Here is a 12,226-nt window from a genome sequence, read left to right as displayed (position 1 = left end):
CTGTTGCACTTAAGCTTTTTCTTTTCATTATTTCTAGTCATGCCTTTTTTCCTTGATAGCTTTTACACATGTTAAATATTTCTAGATTTTTTTCTTTTCCCTTAAGAAACTTTCTTCAGTTTACCAATATCTTTTTGGTTTTGAAAAACTCACCTAAGACCTGCTAGACTGATAACTACATTTACCATCAAACATATGACAGTCAGATGCTCATCACAGCATTTTCTTCGTGTTCTCTTTCTCAGGGTCCAAAGAACACAAGAGATTTCAGCTTTGAGAAATCTGATAAGCAGCCTATTTTCATCAGTGATTTGACATAAGTCCCTTTGCCGTCTTTCTAATTCTCAATGCACAGCTCTTATGGTCACTGTGAGTGAGGATCCCCAACTGGTACTTGGTTCTTAATTTCTCATCTCTTGCTGCTCTGCTTCACAGAAAGACTGCATTCTGCTTAGTCTTTGTACCTCTGCAACTTGCAAAAAATTCACTTCATTCTTGTTAGATGCAGCTCTTGAGGTCAGAACTCAGAATATTTCTGAGGAAACAGAAGGCAGGAGAAAGGTGGTTGATGCTCTTCTTAAGTTTGAGGTTTGATTTGGAATTGGGTTGAATTTTAGCTTCTTATTCAGGAGAAACTGGGATATGTTAATGCAGAGAAATGCAGAGAGCTGTAGCAAGTTTTCATGGGGCTTACTGGTATGGCCAGTCCTGTGTTTGCATAGTTCAGGGTTGCAGGAAGGGGTCCAGCCTGTGCCAGCTCAGAGAACAAGCCAGTGCATTCCTGGCACTGAGAGACAGGCTCTGCTTCTCTGCACATCCTTTCCCTCTGCAAGGAAGCAGCTGCAATCTCCTGCTGCATGCTGGTGGGTATTGGTGCTACATACACCAAAACCTGCAGGCAGCTGGAAAAATTTGCTTTCTTTTTAACGCAACTTTTTTTATTATTATTAGTTATGGGTGTTCTGTCTTGCAGGAAAGGGGAAGAAATTGAAATAGCTTACACAGCTTTCAGCTGTCATTTCTAGCCTGGTTTTCTCGGGAAATGTTGTTTGTCTATCAAACTTCTCTAAATACTTTTGGACACACAGAATGTTTTCACAGCTGAGTTCAGTGGTGGTAGAGATCCCATCCCAAAGTGGCCTTGTGTGGTGGCTTGGGAATCAAAAGGGGCACTTTTGGGTGTCCTGGCTGACAAGCATGGTGTGCACCTCAGGGTAGCATGACTGGGTAGCACTGGAGCAGCTCTGGAAGGCTTTGAGGAGAATGTGGGGAAGGAGGGCATGGATAGGGAGTTTGGTCACTTACCAGTGACTCACAAGGCAGAAAGTATTGCTTTTCTGCTCAAAGTACTTGAGCCTTTCCTGAGGAGTTTTCAGACTGTTAGAACATTGTCTAATTGTTCTCCCAGAATCAATAGTTAAACTTGTTCTGCTGACTTCACATGCTTAGGATTACAGTTATACTGTGGAACCTGAGATCTTGGTGTTTCACAGAGGCTTACCTGCCACAGCTGTCTAACGCTTCCTGAAATATTGAGGGCAGTTTCCCTGAAAAGTGTGCAGGGTGGAAACACCACTCCAGGTGTCCTTGTAGTCTTTGGAGGTGCTACTACCTGCCAGGCTGCAGTTTGTCCATCCATTTTACAGAGAAAGCCTGTGCCTGGTGTGCTCATTCACACTTATTCCCAGATCTGCACTTTAGAATGGCCACTTGCTGCTATCCTCCTCATTTTGACTATTCCAAGGCTGGAATATATTTTTACTGGATATTTTAGCTGAGTTTTGCCTAAGATTATTTGACAAAGAGAATTGTGTGTTTTATTCCTTTTAATGTGTCTGATTTCTAGGTGCTGCTATGTATATTTTCTTCTTTATTTATACTTGCAATATTTTCTAAATTCACATCTTTTACAGCTCTTGACAACAAGATCTACTGCGTAAAACATATTGGTGCCTTTATATTTAATTGTAAAAAGATTACTTTTGAATGTATTTCTGAAACAGGTATAAAGAATAATGTTTACCATTAAGTTTCCTTTAACTTCTTTTCATTGAGGAAAGGAGTAAAGAAGAGTAATGATATTGCACTTCTGCTGACTACTCTGCTTGACTGATTCACAGGGTATTTGCTCTTAACATGTTGTAGGAGTTAAAAAAAAAAGTGTCAAACTTTTTTTGGCACCCAGCTACAGTAGATCCTGTTAGAAGAAACATATGGCCTCACACTAACAGTGTTAAAGCACTGCTGAAGTATTGCATGCACGACATTGACAAATTTCCTCTAGGCTTTTTGTTTTCTGTGCTATTAAGCATTCAAAGTCCACTATTTCATTACCACTGATGATACAGAGAGCCTTATTGACATTCTATCCATCTGTTCATAACATGCATTATTAAATGTGAAGCAACTAGTAGGTAGGAGTGCACTTGCCAGCTGTACAACGAATTCTCAGTAGTTTGGTGCCCTCTGTAAATTTTCTAGTATTCTGCCAGTTTCTCAACATAATTTGCAATGGGGATATTTTTTTTTTTTTTCATGTTTCACATTGTAAAGAGAAAAGTTGTTTCAAAAGAATTCTTTATTTTGTTATCCCGAATATGAAATCTTTAGATACAGTTTCAAAAAGCCCAAGAGTCTTTTAATATACAAAGCCTGTTGCTAATATCAGATCTCACTAACCACAGTTTCTGGGGTTTTTTTCTTGGTTTTTTTCTAGGAGCAAATCTGCTGCATTACTTATGAACAGGACAATGGGGCCCCAGTGAGTCACCCTATTCATATATTTTTGGAACCCAGAGGAATTGGGTTCTATTGGGGACTATTTACAGATTATAACAGTTGGTAGTTGAATGTTTTATTTTCATTCCCAGTTGGTACAATATGTTCACAGCTGATGCTAATGGCTTGCCCATTTGATATCACATATGGTCCACTATTTGGGTCTCCTAAAGCTTTCTTTTGTGGTCAAGCTGCTTTAAAACTTGTGTATGCTTAGGTTTGTTCTGTCTGCTGGAAAGGTGAATGTGAAACTGAAACCGGGCAGCGTTGGATAACTCAGCAGTTCTGTTGATAAAGATTAAAAGAATTTTGAATGTCTGAATGTCCCATAAAGAATATTTTTATATAAAATTGAATAAAAACAGATGTCTTACAACATCATGTAAAATTCTGAAAAAAGTATCCTTTCCTCTTTCTTTGTCTTTGAAGCTGTGATTGAGTTACCCTCCAATGTATGGATATGACTGAGCATCATCAGGACTGCTTTTCCTGAGTGTTCAGTTGTATTGGAAACCAATTTATACATAATTTTTACTGTTTAAATCACAATTTGTATTTTTATTTGCATATGACTGTTCTGATAATGTTTTGTGAAAAGATCTAAGAAAACAAATTAATTTTTCCTTTTGTTTCTAGAATAAGAGCATAGGAAAAGTGAACTGAAAGAATGAGTACACAAATTAAAATTACAAGCCTGTCCAAAGTTGTTCTCCTATGATACACAGTGTTTATACCAACTCTGAAACATAACTGATAAAGCCACAATCTCATAAAAAGATTATTTCCAAAACTATTGCATTACCCTCTGAGAGCTAAAATTCTCATTTATTCGTAGGAGTAGATCATAATAGCTCTAATTCCCTGAGAAGTGGGCATTGTATGATAATTAAGCAGGGTAGTACATTAATTGTCCTCCACTTCACCTCTAGATGTTTAACTCCTTATCTAGTCAACCAGCAAACAATAATGCTCACTTATTTGTGCCTTACAGTTCAAATAATTTTTTTAACTAGGTAATTTATTTGAAATAAAGCAGAATAAGCATATTCATGTGAAAGGGGTATTGAAATTGAGTTAGGTTACCATTATTTAATACCTTTAGGAGGTAGGATGTGGGTTTTATGGCTGTATTTTTCAGCCATGCAATTTTAGCTGAATAAGAGCAATGTGATTTTGCATGCAGGAATGTTTCTCTAACTAATGGGACATATTTAGCAGTTTTTGCCACATGGCTTCTTTCTGGTGGCCTCTCTCACCGATGCCTGTGAGGGAGAGCAGGTACATGTGTGTTGGAAGTGTTGCCTTTGTCTGGGACATCTGGCTTCTGGTGCTGGATTAGATGAGGCAGCTGGTGGTAGGAGAGAGGCTCTGGCTTGTTTAGTTTCACGGGAAATAGTGCACGTTGCTGGTTTAGAGTCAGTCCCTGGAAGGAGATTGAAATGGAACTGAAGTTGGAGGCTTTTTCAAGTGAATAAAGTCAATATTCAACCTGGAGTACTAGGGAAAGAAAAAACCCAACTAAACCCAATGTTTTTGCGAACAAAACTAATAGATGAGAAGTAAAATTCTGCCCTCTACTATAAGCAGTTCCAGGGACTTTGAAAATGATAGCAAAACTTTAAAAAAAGACTAAGGAAATAAAATTATTTATGAATGACCTCAGGAATGGACTGGCTGCCCTGATGATGTGGTAAAAAGTATTTGTTAGACATGACTTGGTCAAAATTTGGTGAAATTTTGGGTACTCTGACTGTACCCAAGATAGTTAAAGAAATTAGTGATGTCTCTCCCAGGTTATTAAATAGAAATGGAAGATTGTGCAAGAAGAATTTGTATTTATTGGACACAAATTAAATTATATTCAGGAAAGGATGTATTTCTCATAAGTAGCAGAACAAAGTGTTAGGAACTAGAAACAATACTGTTGAAAAATTATCTTTGGGGTCTTATAAATAAATCACAAGCCCACAAGATACCAGGAGCAGTAAATTGTTTGATGGCGGGTATCTGTCAAAACAACAATGCTACAATGCAAAAATGGTCATAATTTGGATATCCTGTGACATAGGATATCATACAGCACATTCCTAGGAGTCCATACCCATCAGATTTGGGGTGGCTAAGCCTGGTCTGAGCACACTGTCCTAGTCTGGGCACAGTGCTGCAGCTGTGTCAGCAGCACTGGTACACAGCTGACTATGGAGGGGCAGCAGGGTGCTGCAGGGACAGCACTAGTGCTCATCGTGGAGATGGTGTGTCTTGTGCCTTCTTTAACACCGTGCCACCATCTCCAGAGGCAATCACAGCATGTCCCTGTGTGCTGGACAGCATGTCCTTCCCTCTGCTGTGTTGATTCTGGCCTCACTGTGGCCTTGGGGCATTTGCTGCAAAATTGCAGGATGCTCATGTAAAGGTGGGTTTTGCAGTGTATTGTCTATGCCAAGGGAATCCTGGTGGAAAGAAGTGTTACCCTGGTTCTAAGCTCTGACTAACAAGATAATTTCTGATTGGTGCATGGACAATTATGTATGTACTTCTGGGTGATTTTTTCCTCATTTGTTAATAATTTATTATTATTTAATAAATAATTTATTATTTATTATAATCATCATTATCATAATTATTGTTATTGTATCATCCAAAACATGTGAGTGCTCCAGCAGAAGCATCTTCCTGCGGTGTGTCCCTTCTCTCTGGGCCCGTGCAGCTGGGGAGAGTGGCAGTGTTGAGCACTGCCCTGCCCTGGGGAGCTCCTGCTTTTCAGGGAGCCTGTGCTCCTGTGCCTCCTCAGCTAGAGCTGGTACCCATCCCAGGCCAGTGATGAAGCTGTAGGTCAGACCCTTCCGAGAGCCACCAAAATACAGACCTCACTCTCTGCCCAACAAATTATTTTCTTCCCAAAGCAATAAGATCTTTGTAGCTCTCCACTAAATATTCTTTCTTGTTTTGACAGAGGGAGAGCCTGAGGCTGGAGCTTGCCGAGAACACCATGTGGAAGTGGCTCGCTCAGCTGCTGTTGCTCAGCAGGGAAGGTGAGGGGTGGGATGGACTTGATGAAGGCAGCTTCATCTGGAAAAACAGTTGATTAGAAAAATACCTTCAAATTGTGATTTATCAGCTCTAGCTATATTTTAGGGAGCCCTCACTCCTGAATGGGATTAAAGTACATATAGTGTTAAGCCAGAGTCTTCTGCAACAGTGTAAATGAGTTGTTAACATGGCACTTCATTGCAATAATAATTCAAAGCTACTAGCAGGCTTGATGGGTCTGCAATAAATGTTTTATTATTTAGGAAAAATATACTCTACAAGTTGCAATGTGCTATGCTCATTCATGCTGTAAATCAACAAAGATCAGCAGACTGAATAGGGAAAATGAAAAGCTTATTTAGGAACTGACACAAGCTTTCAGATGAGCAGGAATGGCTGAAGTTAACTGCATTCATTTTTCTTTACTTGTCACAGTTGCCACTTGAATTTCACTGCTAAAGATTGTGGGTACTTTTGCTTTATGAAATTATATCTATGAAAACAGTATTTGCATTTATATAGGCTTAGTTATAATAAGGTTAAACCTAGCCCACCCCCTTGCCTCCACAAACAAACAAATCAACCAGCCAACCAGAAACCTCTGTGTTAAATAATATTTATCTGTCAGTTTTCCTAGATCTGAACAGAATTCAGCTAAATGGTTCCAACCAGCTGCTTTAAAGGCCTGAACCTGTGACCATGTGAAATACAGGAATGCAGGGCTTTGGCCATCCCTTCAACTTCAGCTCTTCTCATGAGGATAAACCAAGGGTTTTCTTTAAAAATTATCTTCATGTGGGATGAGTTAAGGCACAGAGTGGGTGACCAGGATGAGAGACTAGGAATTAATGTGGTCCTCGTGGTATGGTTACAAAGTGACTGAAATGGGCTCCATTACCATCCTTTCATGTTACCTAGCACCTGAAGACCCTTTCTTGAATTTTGCAGCATGGAAAATACAGATCCTGAATGCTGGACTGGCTTGTCCTGAAAATGGCACATGTTTGAACATGGAGTAAAAACCCTTGCAAACTCTATAGACTGATGTCCTTAGAGAGATGTGACTTCTTTGGCTGATCCAGGGGAAGGAGAAACCAGGACAAGAAGACAAGTGAGTTAAGAAAACTCATCTCATGCCTCTGAGTACGCTTGAAAAGAACAAGGTTTTTTAAGCCAGCTTTAGAAATTATTCCCCTGCCCTGACTTATGCCCCAGAAAAAAATGAAGAGAACATGAAACTACTTTTTAAAGGATTTTCCTAATGATGCCACACCCCTGGTCATAGGTCTCCAAAGGGAAGAGCTGCTTTTTGTAGGGCAATTAACCTGCTCAATGAGGATGGCAGCAGAGACTGAGCATATGAGGAGAATGCTTCAGGATCAGACTGGCATGATTGTCCACAAGCCTCTGACTGTAACACTATCCTGAGAAAGTGGTTCATGGCTGGAGGAAACAGTAGGCAAAAAGCCTACAGTAGGCAAAAAGCTAGCAGGTTTCTGTTTAGGTTTGTGCCTGCTGGTGTGTGTGTACTTGAATGTGCATTTATATGAACATGAACATTTATGTGTGTATGTCTATACACAAATGAAGCAATTTTTGTTTCTCTGTAGTCATCTGCATATTTGTTCTGGTTTGTTGGGTGCTTGTGTCTGCCAGTGAATGGATGCTTTCCTTGGTTGTGGCGTTACTCATCCAAGTACAAGATTCTCTGACTATCTCAAATATCCATTCTCAGTAGGTCAGTTTGCGTGGCTTAAACATACCATGATTTTGTTGTGGTGCCCACTGTGCCTACAGGAGAGAAGCCTAATCTTGTATCCAGCAAAACTGGCTCTGTCCTGAGAAGGCTGTTGGGACTAGAGCTTGAAATGATGGAAATTCAACAGTTTAGCTGCAGAGGTTGTTCCACTGATTTGGTCTTTAACATGTCGGGTTGATCTGATGGCATCTCTGGTGCTGGCATCCCACGGCTAGAAGCAACCTCCTTGAGGCAGGCAGATGTTCTGCACTCCAGTGAGTGGTGGTGAGTTGGGTGTGTTCCTCCAGCCCCCAGGACTGCTGGCGAGGCCCTGCTGCTGATGGGGTGCTGCTGGCTCCTGTGGCTGGACAGAGCTGATGCCTGGCCCTCACATCTTGCTGAAGAGGCTTCAGGACTCTTACCCTGAATTCTCACTTTGAGTTTTAAGAATATACTTGATGTGCAAGAAACATTTGGAAGTGGTGTGTTACCTTCCTCTATTCATTTTGTCAACCAAGAAACCGAAATTACTTTGCCCCTTTGGAAATAATGAGTGGTTTGTTTGTGAGAATAGTACATGCAGAAGAAATTAATTTAGAGACCTGTCTTAGCCTTATTTCAGATAGTTATCTGAAACTATTGTCATCATAATCACTTAAAAAAGGCAAACAGAAGCCAAAGACTCTAAAAAAGTCACTGAGATAATGCATAGTGAAAGGTTTTGGGTTTGCTTCACTGAGAAAAGTTTTGTTTCTTGAGCCAGCCATTTATATGCTTAGGAAAAGTCCAATTAAGATGACTGAATTTTAAGTGTCATAAAATAGAGAAGGCAGGGGACATTTAATTATAGCTGTGCTGCCAGGCACCAATAGAACAAAAGAAAAAATGTTCACCTAAAGCACAAAGTACTGCCTAATACATTTGCTGTAATAAAGAGACAATATATGGTCTAAACATACTCTTATAAATAGTTCAAAAAGCTGCACCTTCTGATTTCCATGAAGCTGCTTTTCCAATTATCGACATAGAAAAAGTAATATCGTTTTAATATTGAGACCTTCAACTTTGGTCACTGGTTGAAGAAGAGGAGTCATGCATTAAGACAAAAATGTTGCCTGTGAAAATAGGTTTGTGACCCAGAAGAATGTATAATTGATGTGTGTGGTTGTCTGAATGGTAGAATAACAATAGTAACCATTAGAGATGAGAGCTGGAAGTAGTCAGGCAGTGAGGCAGGATGTATTTTATAGGTCATCTGGGCTCCATTCAGATCTACAGGTTGCTATTCCTTCTCCATACTTGAAAGCATTTAATAGATCATTACAAAAGGAAAAGGATGGTATGCAATAATGGTTTAAATTGAAGCTCTGTATATATATCACCACTGTGCGACTTCTAAATGAATGCTTCATTTTTAAAATTCTCCCATGACATACTTGAAGGTTTGCCAGAGCATCGACGAATTAAAACAATGAATTGACCAGCAGCAAAAGGGAAAGACCTTGAATAGTACAGTACAAAGAGTTGTTCTCTTCTGGGGCATAGACAATAACAAATAAGAAGTCCCCAAGAAAATTTGTTCCAAGGTTGTTGTCTGTCATCTTCCAGGCAGATGAACTGGTTTTGTTCTCTTGTTTCATAATGTTCAAATAAGAAAAAAATACAGAATTTTGTTAAGAGGCTTAACTTTCAAACAATCAAAGCCAAAAGCACATAATAGTGAAGTCAAATTCAGATTCCCTTCTTGCCTGGAAAATGCTTCTTTCGTATCAAAATTGATACAAGTTAAAGGGTGGAGAATCTTTTGTGCTTTGTTTCACATGAACATAAAAGTTTTATTCCTGCTTTTAATGGGTAGTATTTTACAAATGTAATAGAACATAATTTTACCAGGTTTCCCTAAGGGAAAGTCACGGCATGATTACATAGGCAGTCCCATCTCATTTAGTATAATGCTTACAATCTACATGCAAATATACTTACGTAACTCAGGTTAGAGGTAGATTGAATAGCGTTCAGATAATCATAGAGCAGTGCAGACACTGAAGAAAGTTTTGCAGGAGAAATATGCATTGAATGACTGGTCCCTTGCAGCCACACGTGCCCCCAAGCTTTTCTTGGCAGGAGATTCAGACTGTGCCAGACGACCTGATGTGTACAATTTGCCACTTGAGGATGAATGTTGAAGCTTGTCCCTGTCGATAGCATATCCCAGCACGCAGTGACCGTGGTAGGTCAAGGGGATGGGGACCCTTGTGGCTCGCAGTGTTCCTAGCAGCAGGGACAGGAGCCACCTCTCACGGGCAGAGATCTTGCAGTGTCCCTCAGGGTAGCAGGCTGCAGCACCATGGGACATGGACAGGCTCCGTGGGCATGGAGGAGGTTTGAGCCACCTCATGTGGAAGCACAGGGTAACAGAGCTGGGAGTGTAAGGATGACACTGTGCTCTCTGAACTTGCACAAGGAATTTTTCAGTTACAGTTTAAATAAATCTTTCAATTGCTAATAATAATAATGATTTAACACAATGTAGTTCCTGCTGTAATTCTAGCACTTTTGGTATAAAAAGCAAGTAAAAATCTGTGTTGTAATCTAGTATGAAGGGTCTTGTATTTATGGGAGTTGTAGGGGTGCTCTTTCTGTGGTGGCTTGTGCATTGGTGAAACAGAGATCTGTAAGAAAAATCTCTTTCTTATAGAGAATGATTGAATAAATTTAAAACATTTTACTAGCACACGTGAGATGGACATATTCTCTGTTTCATGAACAGTAGGTAGTCTTTTGCTTCTTGTTTAATTTTTTATTTTTTACTGCTAGACTCTCTTCTTAGATCTGACTCTTATTTAATCTGATGTAGATCACCACAGAGAAAACAATCCCAGATTTTCATCTAAGTGGTACAACAGCTTAGTGTACATAAGCCTTGTCTTGATGCTGGTTACTTGGAGATGCACTGCAGAGACAATTGTAACCTGCTTGGAGTCAAAGCAAAAGCAGTTTCTAGAGCTCTCCTGCAGGACCACTGGCAGCAGAGCTGCTGCTTTCTGCCCCAGATGTGCAGAGGTGTTGCTGTTGCTGGCATTTGGATTGCAGGTGTGAGACCAGCAGTGCCTCTGGCAGCTACTGCCTCTTTGGGTGGGCAGATTCCTTCTCATTCTTTTTGGGGAAGGTCAAGAATTAACAAAGACATAATAAAAAATGAAGCTCAACATCTCTGTGTGTTAGATTTCTTTTAAACTTTCCCTCTGCCAACGTTAATATCTCAGATCCATAGGGAATAACAATAGATACTTTAGCACAAAACTCTATTGCAAGTGTATGTCTGTATGTGCTATGGAGAAAACTGGATAAAGACAAGATTTGGAGAATTAGTAGCTTTTTTTTTCTTTCATATTGTAGTTAGAGCTCTCTATTTGCTGGCACAAATTTGGTAGTTTGAAACCAAACTACCTTTTAGAAATCAAGAGTAATCTTTGTTTAAAGTATTTTTGCTTTATTTTCTTTGGATTTTTATTTGCCACATCTCAATTACCTGCCAATACTCAGAAATATGAATTGTATCAATTTCATTTTAGTCAAGTGTAAAATTTATCATTCAGATACTAAAACTAACATCAGAGTCAGAATCAGATTGAGGAAGTGTTTGCTCTTCCTTGCTCATTAGTTAGCATTTCATCTGTGAGCGTGGGATGGATAAATTTCAGAGTGCATCTGATTTAACCTCTAAAAATGCATCTTCTTGTCATGACTTAACTGCAGACAGCAGGTAAGTACCATTTCTTACCTAGTGGGATGGGGAGGAGAATGAGTAAAAAGATAATCATTATGGGTTGAGATACGAAGAGTTTAATAATCAAAATAAAGGGAAAAAAATTGTAATAATAATGAAAAGAGAGGGGTCTAAAGAAATGCAGGTGATACACAATAGAACTGTTAACCACTGTCTGACTGATGCCAGCCCATCCCCAAGCAGTGATCTGCAGCTCTTGGCCAGCTCCCCCCAGTTTATTTACGGAGCATGACATTGTGTGGTGTGGAATATCCCTCTGGCCAGCTCGGGTCAGCTGTGCTGCTCTGCTCCCTCCCAGCCTCTTGTGCACCTGTTTGCTGGCAGAGCATGGGAAAATGAAAAAGCCTTCATTTAGAGTAAGCACTACTTAGCAACAGCTAAAACATCAGTGTGTCACCAGCAGTATTCTCACCCTAAATCCAAAACACTGCACTGTATGTGCTTGGAAGAAAATCAACTCCCAGCTGAAATCAGGATACCTCAGGTCAGTGATGTGGGTTCTCCAGTGCTATGCTAACCCCGCTCAGGGAGGAGGACAAAAATGCCTTCCATCCCAAATTTGTCCTGTGAGAATGCCTTATTTGTGTCTTTTCATGCTTAAGAAGACATTTCCAGATGGGCTGTAATACTGAATTCAAATTTTGGTTTTTTGTTTGCTTTTCAAGATTAACAACAGTTTAGGATGAGCACTGCAGTCGGTGATCCTGCAAGGTGTCCCGGGTTCCACACCCACTGCTGGCATTTTCCTGTGCAATATAAAAGGGTGCCTCTGGTTCTGCTGGTTGTAAAACAACCTTAGCTGTTTTATATAGGACATCTGTAAACCAAGCAAACTGGTAATGTGGTTCAACGTCAGCAGAAATTCAGTAAAGGAGCCTTTTGGTTAATCA

General features: G+C 39.9%; 1 long non-coding RNA gene across 2 annotated transcripts in view; it reads left to right on the top strand.

Moving 5' to 3' along the window:
• Positions 1 to 11,854, top strand: part of LOC117244797 — an 82,027-nt gene extending 70,173 nt beyond the window's left edge. For both annotated transcript variants that reach the window (XR_004498559.1, XR_004498558.1), the window contains 2 exons: positions 5,732 to 5,810; positions 6,757 to 11,854. This is a non-coding gene — a long non-coding RNA (uncharacterized LOC117244797). The remainder of the gene's footprint in view (positions 1 to 5,731; positions 5,811 to 6,756) is intronic.
• Positions 11,855 to 12,226: the final 372 nt, after the last annotated feature.

This window comes from Parus major, chromosome 8 (genome assembly GCF_001522545.3).
Source record: "Parus major isolate Abel chromosome 8, Parus_major1.1, whole genome shotgun sequence".
Lineage (NCBI taxonomy): Eukaryota > Metazoa > Chordata > Aves > Passeriformes > Paridae > Parus > Parus major.
This window is presented reverse-complemented; position numbering and strand designations above follow the sequence as displayed.